General features: G+C 43.3%; 1 protein-coding gene across 5 annotated transcripts in view; it reads right to left on the reverse strand.

Annotated features, from left to right (window-relative positions):
- Positions 1-8,824, reverse strand: part of LYST (lysosomal trafficking regulator) — a 151,348-nt gene extending 142,524 nt beyond the window's left edge. For 3 of the 5 annotated variants that reach the window (XM_079106880.1, XM_079106879.1, XM_079106875.1), the window contains exon 1: positions 7,508-7,588. The gene's annotated coding sequence lies outside the window, so the exon portion shown is untranslated. Of the gene's footprint in view, positions 1-7,507; positions 7,589-8,112 lie in introns of those variants that run through there. The other 2 variants (XM_079106876.1, XM_079106877.1) reach the window with 2 other exon arrangements.
- Between the last annotated feature and the right edge of the window lie 1,501 nt (positions 8,825-10,325).

A 10,325-nucleotide genomic window follows, 5' to 3' on the forward strand; every position in this document is an offset into this window, starting at 1 on the left:
GTTTACAGTACTGGGCTGGGGTTGTGGCTCAATAGTAGAGCACTTGCCTAGAATGTGTGAGGCACTGGGTTCAATTCTCAGCACCTCATATAAATAAATTAATTAAATAAAGGTCATAGACAATTAGAAAAAATATTTTTAAAAAAAGTTTACTGTACTTAGCCAGGTACCATGAAGCACGCCTATGATCTCAGTTACTTTAGGGACTGAGGCAGGATGATTCCAAGTTTGAGGCTATCTCAAAAAAAATAAAAGTCTGAACTTAATCCCTAGTACTATTGGAATAAAAGAAAGTTCATAATACTTATAAAGCATACAGATTTAATTTCATTAATGTCAAATAAACAAATTACTAAACACTGAATTTAGCCAAGAATCAAATGCTGTAACAAAATATTTAAATATACTTAGGTAGAAAATTGCAAATCTATTGCACCAATAATCTCGTAGGTGGACCATGACTAGCCTGTCATCTCCACTGACTTCTTTACTAACTTTTTAAAAGAAAAAAAAAATCCTGCTGACACCTCTTCTTTCAAAATATTCAAGGGCAGTCCATAAAGGAAGCAGCCTTCTCTGTCCACCTCACCCCTCCACGCACTGCAGTCTGGCTTTTGCCCACACTACTCTACCAAAAACACTCAGGCCAAGATCAACAAAAACCTTCTGATTGCCAAATTCGTTCCAACAGACATGTTCCAGTACTTATCTGATTTGACCTCTCTGAGGACCATGAAGCGTGAGGCAATTAACCATCCATTTCTTAACTCTCTCCTCTCCTGACATGTGAGATGACAAAACCCATGCACATACACATTTATTTGCATTCTTGGTTTTTCTCTGACCACTTCTCTGTCTCCCTGGCTGGACTCTCGGCTCCCAATTGTCTCCCTCGCTAAGATTCTCTTTCTTTGTGTTCTCCATTGACTTATCTCAACTACTCCTATTGTTTCAAGATGAACTTTCAAAAGTTCAACTGTACATGAACCCAGGAGCTTTTTCTAAATCCCCAGATACTTATATAAGCTGTACCCAGAGCATTTCAGGGCACTATTATGGGGCTAGAGAAGATCACCTTAAGCTGGTGTGCCACATACATGCCCCTCTAGCTTGGGTTCAATTATTCATTCTCAACATCTACAGCTCCTTTCCAATGCACCCCCTCTGGATACTGACCATTGGTACCACCAAACATTTCTATTCGCCCAGGACAGATCTGATTTATGCCTGTTCTCCCAGAGTAACTATTACTGACACTCTTTCATTCACAAAATTGCACCTGTTTGGCCAGTAAATTACATGATTGCCCTATTTACCCACCCTTTCTTTCTGATTTTCCAATACAACTAGGTGAGTCCTCCTGCCTCCAACTTTGTTACTCCAAACCCTCACCCTGTTGATAAGAAGCTTCCCTATATCCTCTACCTTCACACAGGAAGATCACCTTACTGCTTCTTAATAAACCACTATACCACCCAGATCCCAAGCCAGGAAGACAGGTTAGTATTCTCTTGGTCTCCCAGGTGACTCATGAATCATTAGTACTCCATTTTACCCAATGCTAGTGTTATAGTATATTTATAATTAGTACCTATTGACCTTTGAGTCAATCATCTCCATTTATTATGAATTTTGTCACATAACTGTCTTCCTCTCCCCACAAGAGCTGATATTCCAGGGGCTTCATGATCCTCAAGAACATTTAATCCCAACACAGTAGACAAAGTGCTTTGCCTTCCTCTTCCTCAATAATCCCTTCTTTGCAGAAAGCCTACATGGTTTTGCAGCTGGCCACATAGGGCTTTGGAGTTAGACAACTCAGGTACTTCCTTGTTGTGTGCTTTGGGGAAAGTTACTTAATCTCACCAAGACCCTGCTTCCTCAGCTGTAAGCTATTGACACTAATATGCATCTTACAGAATTATGAAACTAACATATGGAAAGCATTTAGAGTAGTGACTAGTACACAGTGTTCAACAAATTGTAGGCTTTTAAAATAGCACTATTGTTGTAGTTAGTACCATTAATTTGGCTCCCCACCATCATCAAGTTGTACTTTGGCCCTTACCGCCTGAAACATCTCCAAGTCTAGAATGTAGTTTAGGAATCTCACATCACATGTGCCTATTTTTCCCTCTCTAATACTCCATTTCTGCCATTGATCCTGCTCCTTACTCGCTGAGACTCTTTACCTTCTTCATTCGCCACATTATCCAGCTTGGTTTGGTTTTTTCTTCCTCAATCAAGTAGGATGCCCATGGGTTTAACCTTGTGACTACCCTTGATTCCTTAACTTCCTATCACCTCACCCACATTCCCCATCACACCTTCCCTTCCTACCTGCATCCAGGTTCAGGTTCTGCACTATTACAGGGACGTGGTGGAGGAAACTGCTTGACCGTTCTGAATGGCCTCTTTGTACATTAGGGATTTCAAACCTGTCTCCTTCCCAATCACAACTGTAACTTCTTTTCCCCCAAGCATACCCAAGCCCATGTTTCCCCTTCTCAATCTCAGGAGATAATCATGTTTCACAGAGAAAGGAGACACATCCTGGACACTTGACTCTACCTACATCCATTCCCGATTTCCTTTTCCTTTTTTTTGAACATTTTGTTTTGGTTGTAGGTGAACCCAATACCTTTATTTTATTTTTATGTGGTGCTGAGGATTGAACCCAGGGCCCCATGAATGCTAGGCAAGTGCTCCACCACTAAGCCACAACCCAGGCCTTTTCCTTTTCCTTCTTAAATAGGAAGGTGCACCACTGCTCTCCAGAGCAACCCTTTCCCCTGGGTCCCAACCCTCCCATTTCTGTGGGATTATGTTTGGTCAGTTATTTTCCTTCTCGTTTGACTTCAGTTTTCTTCATCTTCTATATCCTCTTGCCTCACCCCACAAAAGGATCCCTGACTTATCCATCCTTAGAGAAAAATTTTCCACCGATAATATCTCCTTGCTCAAGCTTCCATCCACTGTCCCCCATTACCAAAAGTATGGAAGAATATATCTACTAAATGAAGATGTTTTTATTTGGTTCAGAGCCCCCCTGTACCAATTTGATTCTATCTAACTTGGTTCCAACAAAGGTAAGACAATAGCTAATTCCACCAACTGAAGAAAACTTGATGAACTTCACATCTTCAATCCTACTCTTCCACCTGTATTTCAAAAATTAACTACTATCACCATAACTATTTGCCCAGTCTAGAATCAAATAATCAGATATTATACCTTTGGCAAAGTGAGCATGAGGTTAGTTTAATATGATTTGTTCTTTTAAAATGAATTCTGGGTCTTAGAAATTTAGAACTTTCTTTTCTAATTATGAAGCATGTGGCAATCTGGTCCATTATCTTCCTAGGAATCAGTCACTGTCAAAATTTTCAATGTATAATTTCTCAGTTTTGCCTCCATCTTCCTCAATTTTTAAATGTAAAATCTGCCATTCTTCAGGTTTCTGACAAAAATCTCTATTTTTTAGACCATTTTAGGCCTATAGCTAAGCTGAGTGGAAAGCAGAGTTCCCACATGCCTGTCCCTGCACACGGCCTCCCTGGCTTTGGAAGTCCCACACCACAGAGGTAGATTTGTTACAATGGAAGAGCCTACACTGACAGGTCATTCTGATCCCAAGTCCACAGTCTACTTTGAGTCACTCTTCCTGCGTACATGCAACAAGTGTTGGCAAATGTACAGTGGCACGTTTCCACTATTGTCACATCTCATGGAACAGCATCACTGCCCTAAAAATCCTCTGTGCTCCTTCTACACATCCACTCCTCCCTCCCCGACCCCTCAACCCCTGGCAACCAATGATCTTTTGCTGTCTCCAGAGTTCTGCTTTTCCAGAACGTCATCCAGATGAAATCATAAATCATAAAAGAAACCAATCTTTTCAGGTTGGTTTCTTTCACTTAGTGGTATACATTTAAGATTCTTCTGTGTCTTTTCATGGTTGAGCTACTTTTAAATACCACTTTATTAAGGTGTCATTGGCATAGAACAAAATGAACATGTTCAGAGTATATCATTTGATAAGTTTCAACATATGTGCATACCCATGAAACTATCGTCATAATCAAGAGAGTGAGCATATCCAGCACCCCATTAAGACCCCTGGAGCACAACTGTTCCCCTCCTTTCTGCCACTCATTTCCTCACCCCATATCCAAGTTACCACTTAAGACCAGTTTGCATTTTCTAGCATTTTACAGATGGAACCACAAAGTATGTAGTAGTTTCCTTTCTGGTATGGCTTTATCCATATAGTGAATAATTATTTTGAGATTTATCCATCTTGTTTTATGATCTGTAGAGCCTTCCTTAATTGCTGAGTAGTAATCCATTTTATGACAACTTATGTATTTTTTAAAGATTAGTGGCTGAGTATGTGTAGAACTCTACCCAACTGTTCATCCATATCTTCCACTTATTTAAAATAGCTAGAAGCTCTCATTTCCTCATCAATTTTGGGTTTCAGTTTCAAATAATCACCTTTGAATTGAACAATGATTAGCACTACAGAAAATTATTTGTTCCTTTCTTGATTAATATTATTGATTCTAAGCCTTATTCTTCCATATTAGGTTTCTTTGTTGTATTTTATTTTTTCCTAGCAGTTAGACTTGGTAAGCATTCAAATTTCCAACTTTATCAGACCTCTCCCAATTACTCTAAACAAGACCAAGAGAGCTAAGAGGTACAAGGACAAATACTGGTGAGAAACAGTAGCAAAAGAAACAGCATCAAAGAGAAACATAGATTCCCACTGACTCCAAGATCAATTATAACTAGTTACTAATCAGACACATTTTTATATATTTTCAGGATATATTTAGGTTGAATATCCATTTTAAAAGATTAGCTTATTTCCTGCTTCTTCATGAAAGGGGCAGACCTTAAATTCCAGGAGTCATACATATTTAATTCAAGTTTTACCGGTAAATTCTATTGATCCAACACTGTGTAATCTGATGTTAAAAAAAAAGACTTCTATTTAACATGTAATGGCCCATTTATTTCAAGACATCTTTAATGAAACAAAAGAATTAGGATAATCTCTGTATATTATTGATTTATTAGTAAAGTATTAAAAATCCAGGTAATTTGTACTATAATTTCACAAATGGCAAAGTGAAGCCACATTTGATAACATTTCTGGAGCTTAAATTTTTTTAACTTAAACTAGGCATCTAAGGATAATCTAGAAAACGATTAATCCAATGAAGGTGTTCAAGTTAAATACAGCAATACATTAAAAAGGGTACTCTAATATTCTGGATTATACAGTTTTCTGTACTACTAAAACTAACAAACACATGGCCCGAGTTCAAGCAAACAAAAACAAAACTACACTAGGGGAAAGAATGACTAAGTTGGTTCCAAAGAACCAAAAAGAAAATGAGCATGAAATAAAAGTTGGCAGTTTGTGGGTGAAAAAAACATGCCCTTAGAATAGCCAAGGTAACAAAAATTTCTGCAATACAAAGTCACTAGAGTATACAACTAATAATCTCCACTTGGATGTCTAATTGTATTGTCCACTAACTCACTAACCTCCTCCACACCTGACCTACTTCTCTGGTAGACCTCAAAATGCATCTACCCCGCTTGGGACAAAAATTTTGGTGTCCTTTATATCTCTATCCTCAATTTATGCAGAAATCAACCACCTCTCACCACTGCCACTAGTTCTCCTATGATCCAAGGTCCATATCATCTCTGGCCTGGATTATGGCAAGTTCCAGATCTGGTGTCCCTGAGCCTGTACTGCCCAACCCTGCCCTAGAGTGATCCTTTTAAAGGGTAAATATGATTGCACCCTTTTTTAGTCAAGGAATGACTCCCTTCCTTAAAATGAATCTATAGGGCCTTATGCAATGTGATCTCCCAGCCCCCTAACCTCTATGGCATTATTCCTAAGACTCCTAGTTTTGCTCCCTCTACCATAAACAAATCAGTCAGTCTGCTGTTCTCAAACACGCCCAAAACACTCCTGCCTCAGGGCTTTTGCAAGTGCCTCTCCCTGTTTTCACACGCTTCCCCCAAAAGGGGGCCAAGAATTAGCCCTCACTTTCTTCCAGTTCAAATGTCATCTTCTCCAGGGGATTTTTCCTGATAACTCTAATTGCAGTCCCATCCATTTCCTGTCCTTCCTCTTCCTTGCTTTTTCTCCCTAGTTTCTACCACCACCTGATAGCAGTACTTTTTGTTTATTATCTGAGGTCCCTGGCTAGAATGTAAGATCCATGAAGAAGGGATATTTTTCCATTTAGAAAAGGGTCTGGCACACTGTAGGCGTTCAACAAATATTTACTAAATACATACTGTATATATATATATATATATATATATATATAGTATTTTATGCAAATTAAATTACAATAACTCGTTTTCTCTTTATGTCTTCTCCAAACCCTCCCATCTTTGCAATATCAATATGGATGATAGCAAGAGCTAGCAGAAAACAAGTTATTAGCTACTTGGAACGCTCTTTAAGACTGCCCATATTAATCAACTACATCTATAAAATGAAAGCTTAGAGTCAACATCTTTATTAGCATAAGGCTTCAGGGTGTGGAAGTTTAAAGTAGTAGAGCAGAAAAGCCAAGAATATTCAGGAAGAAAAACTCAATTCTGTTTGTTCTATCAATCGGTTAAACAAACCCCAAAGAAAATGAGAGCTGAATTCGATTTTCAAGGGAACATTGGCCCAAATTCAACACTAGCATATTCAACACAAGATTTAACACCTTTAAAATTTTCTGTCTGCTTAAAACAAACCCCATCAACTACCAAGCGCTGTCATTGGGTGTGTGCACGGTCTGCCGAGCATATGGGGATGTTTTGTTTGGTTTAACCCGGTAAGGACCAGGGCGAGGGCAGCGTTTCCTAGCTCTCGGCTCATGCCCTCCACCGCTGGCCTGCACACTGGCACCGGAGTCTTCCTGGGTCATCTCCCTCACAGCTCAGCCCGGCGGGGCGCAGGGACAGCTCGGCCAAGGCTCCAGCGATGCCCCGGACCAGGGCAAGGTCTCGGGGACCCGGCTACGGCCTGGGAGCGGGTGTCGCACGCCGGGCAAGCGAGGACCGAGGCGCCCCGGGGACTGACAGGTGGGCCGGCAACGCGGGACCGGGGTGCGGCGGGGCGGCGGCGCGGGAACTGTCAGCCCCGGGCGCCACCTGCCCGTCTGCGCCGGCCGAGGGGTGCGCTGGACGGGCTGGACACTCGGCGCGGTGCCGGCCGCCGCCAGCCTGCGGGAAGTTGAGTTAGTGTCCGGGGCCGCGCCGAGCCGCTGTCGCGCCGCAGGCACGTCCCGGGCCCCGAGCAGGAGCAGCCCGGGACACAGCAGCCCGGGTCTGAGGAGCCCGGGCCGAGTCCCCAGAGTTCTCGGCGCGACGGCCGCGACCCCCGCCCGGGCTGAGCGCCGCCTTCCCTCCAGGCCACGCTGGGGTCGGGACCCAGCCTTGCGAGGCACGGCCCGTGCCCGGCGGCCGCCTTTACCTGCTCCGGGGCCGCCGCGCGCGCTCCCTCACCCGGAGAATCCCCAGTAGCCGCCGCCGCCGCCGCCGCCCAGCCGCCGCGAACTCCCCGCCCCCGCCCCGCAGGTAACCCAGGAAACCGGGCACACCACCCCTTCCTCCCCACGCCCGGACCAGACCCGTTCGTCTGCGCCTGCGCGCTCAGTCCCGCCTCTAGAGCCCCTGAGCCCCGCCCCCTCTGGGAGGGCACGCTGGGGTCGCCAGCGTGACGCGCGGAGCTTCCGAGCCAATAGGAGGGAGGAGAGCGGGCCGCGCGGGGCGGGGCCTGGCGGCGCGGCGCGGGGCGGGGCCGGCCGTCGGGGCTCCCGGGCTCCTGGGCTGTGCGCCGCGCTTTCTGGCACTTGAGTGGTGGCTACGTCAGAACCGTGGAGAGCCCGCTAGGCTGGGGCAGCTTTGGGTGCCTTCGCAGCGTCCGCTTCTTCTGTCTAGTGGACTCCTGTCCTGGCCCGTGTGGAGGTCCAGAGGCTGAGAATAGAGGGAACAGGGGAAGGGGTCGGGAAAGAAGGCAGGGTTACCCAGGAGAATCTCTAGCCTCTCCTGGGCGGGAAAACCGTGTGGTGGAGTTACCTTAGGCTTCTTTCAAGAACTGCAGGGAGGCTCGCAAAGCCCTGTATCGTTAATTCAGTGCAGAAGTGCATTCGCCAATTCAGCCCCTGTGTTCGAGCAGGCGTGCATACGGCGGACCCTGTGACACGGATTCTTTGCGTCCCAAACTTTAGTCAGGCTCTTGAACCTTCTCTTTGGTCCACGTGTGCTCTTCCTTGTAAACTCCAACTGTAGCACATAACGCTGCCAAGGCAGTTTAGCATGAATCCTCCACCCTTGATATCTAATTAAAATTATTCACTCCCCACCTTTGGTATCTGTTCATGCTGGCCTGCCTACAGCTGGAATCCTGTTAGGTTGGTTCCGCCAGATTTCACCCAACTTGATCTCTCCTCTTAGCAATTTTCTGAGCACGGACCCCTTGCTTCATGACTGTAAATTCCCACTTATTCCTGGTGTATTCAGAATGGAACCCAGTTCTACACTGGGGTCTCTCTTCCCATATTGCAATGCATTTGTCTTCATCACTTTACTTTTTGTCCAGCTCTGGTGTTTTGTTTTAACAACCATTAGTGAAATATGTCTTAGTCCAATCCCTCCAGAGCATGGAAGCCACAGGTTAAATGCAGGATGTTTCAGCTGCACCCGCAGACTGCAGGGTTCCACATGAGCTTGACAGACTGCTGCTGGGGGCAGTTCTCCTTTTCAGGGACTCCCCTCCTCACCTTGCAGCTACTGTGACCGTCATGTAGAACATCAGAGGTGAGAAGGAGCTTGAACTATAAAGATAAGTTTGGATCATTCAACAGTTTTCAGGTTCTGAGTAATACAATACTTAAGCAAAAAGTCTACAAACTGGTAGGAATTGCTGTGGAATAAACAACGCTGATAATTTTCTTGCACAGAAGTAGAAATAATTCAGGATATTATGTCCAAAGGCTATAAACCAAAGGCACTCTAAATTCCTCAACTCACAGCTGGCCCAATGATAAGCAGAGTAAGTAGTTGCCCATTCATGTGGTTTAGAGGGGCTCTCCAGAAATTTCCCCACTTTAAAAAAGTCTCCCCCATGACTGATGTTTAGCCTTTAGCAGTTCATATCTTTAGGTAGAGGTTACCCACTTCCCAGCCCACAGTCTTTGAAAATGCAAATACTCCAAAAATGGGCAGCATACAAAGTCTTTAACAATTTAATAAAAGGGATGCCTCAGGGAAGTACAAATGTATATGTATAACAAATACATTACAAATGTATATGTATAATAAGAACTTACTGTGTGCTAGGTACTGGGCCAAGCACTGCAGATACTTTGGTGTCTGTGAACTCAAAGAGGAAAAGGAAGCCAAACTTGACCTGTTTCACAATTTAACCCAGGGTTGAATCTACTCTTATTTGTACATCAACTTTTCATCAGCTAATCTTAAAAACTTTTTTTTTTTTTTTTTAACAAATAGAAGTCAGAAATGTCAAGTAGCAAACTTTCTGTTTCTCTTGAATGGATGATAATAGATGACCACTATTTTATTAAAGCAAAAGAGAATGAGACAGATTTTATATGAAAATGACATTTGGCCCTTGAAATATTTTAATTTGTGAAAGGAACAAAGTAAAATCATTTGTGACGATCCATTCCTCTGTAAGCTGAGTCTTAAAGCATTTTAACCAAATGACTACAGTCCTGGTTTTGTTCAGGAGCGCCTTAGGACATTAAGTATACGCATTAGATAAAACTTAGTGTAGGCTGGGCATGGTGGTACACGTTTGTAATCCCACAACTTGAGAGGCTAAGGAAGGAGGATTGCAAGTTTGAATTTATCCTAGGCGACTCAGCAAGACAAAAAATAAAAAAGGCTGAGAATATAACTCTGGTAGATCACTTGCCCAGCGTGCACAAACTTTGGGTTCAATCTCCCATGCTGCAAAAAGAAGAAGACAAAAAGGAAACCCCCTTAATGAAAAGATTTAAATGAGCACAAAAAAAAGGGTGTAATTGGTATTGAGAATATACAAAAGAAGAAAAACTAAAGAAAAAGTGGTAAGTATATAGAAGGAAGTTCACTTACGTACATACAACATACTGGAAATTTTTAAAAAATATTTTTAGCTGTAGATGGACACAGTACCTTTATTTTATTTATTTAGATTCTTCATGTGGTGCTGGGGATTGAACCCAGTGCATCACATGGGCTAGGCAAGCACTCTACCACTGAGCCATGACTCCAGCCCTGGAAAA

Source organism: Sciurus vulgaris (genome assembly GCF_902686455.1).
Source record: "Sciurus vulgaris genome assembly, chromosome: 12".
Classification (NCBI taxonomy): Eukaryota; Metazoa; Chordata; class Mammalia; order Rodentia; family Sciuridae; genus Sciurus; species Sciurus vulgaris.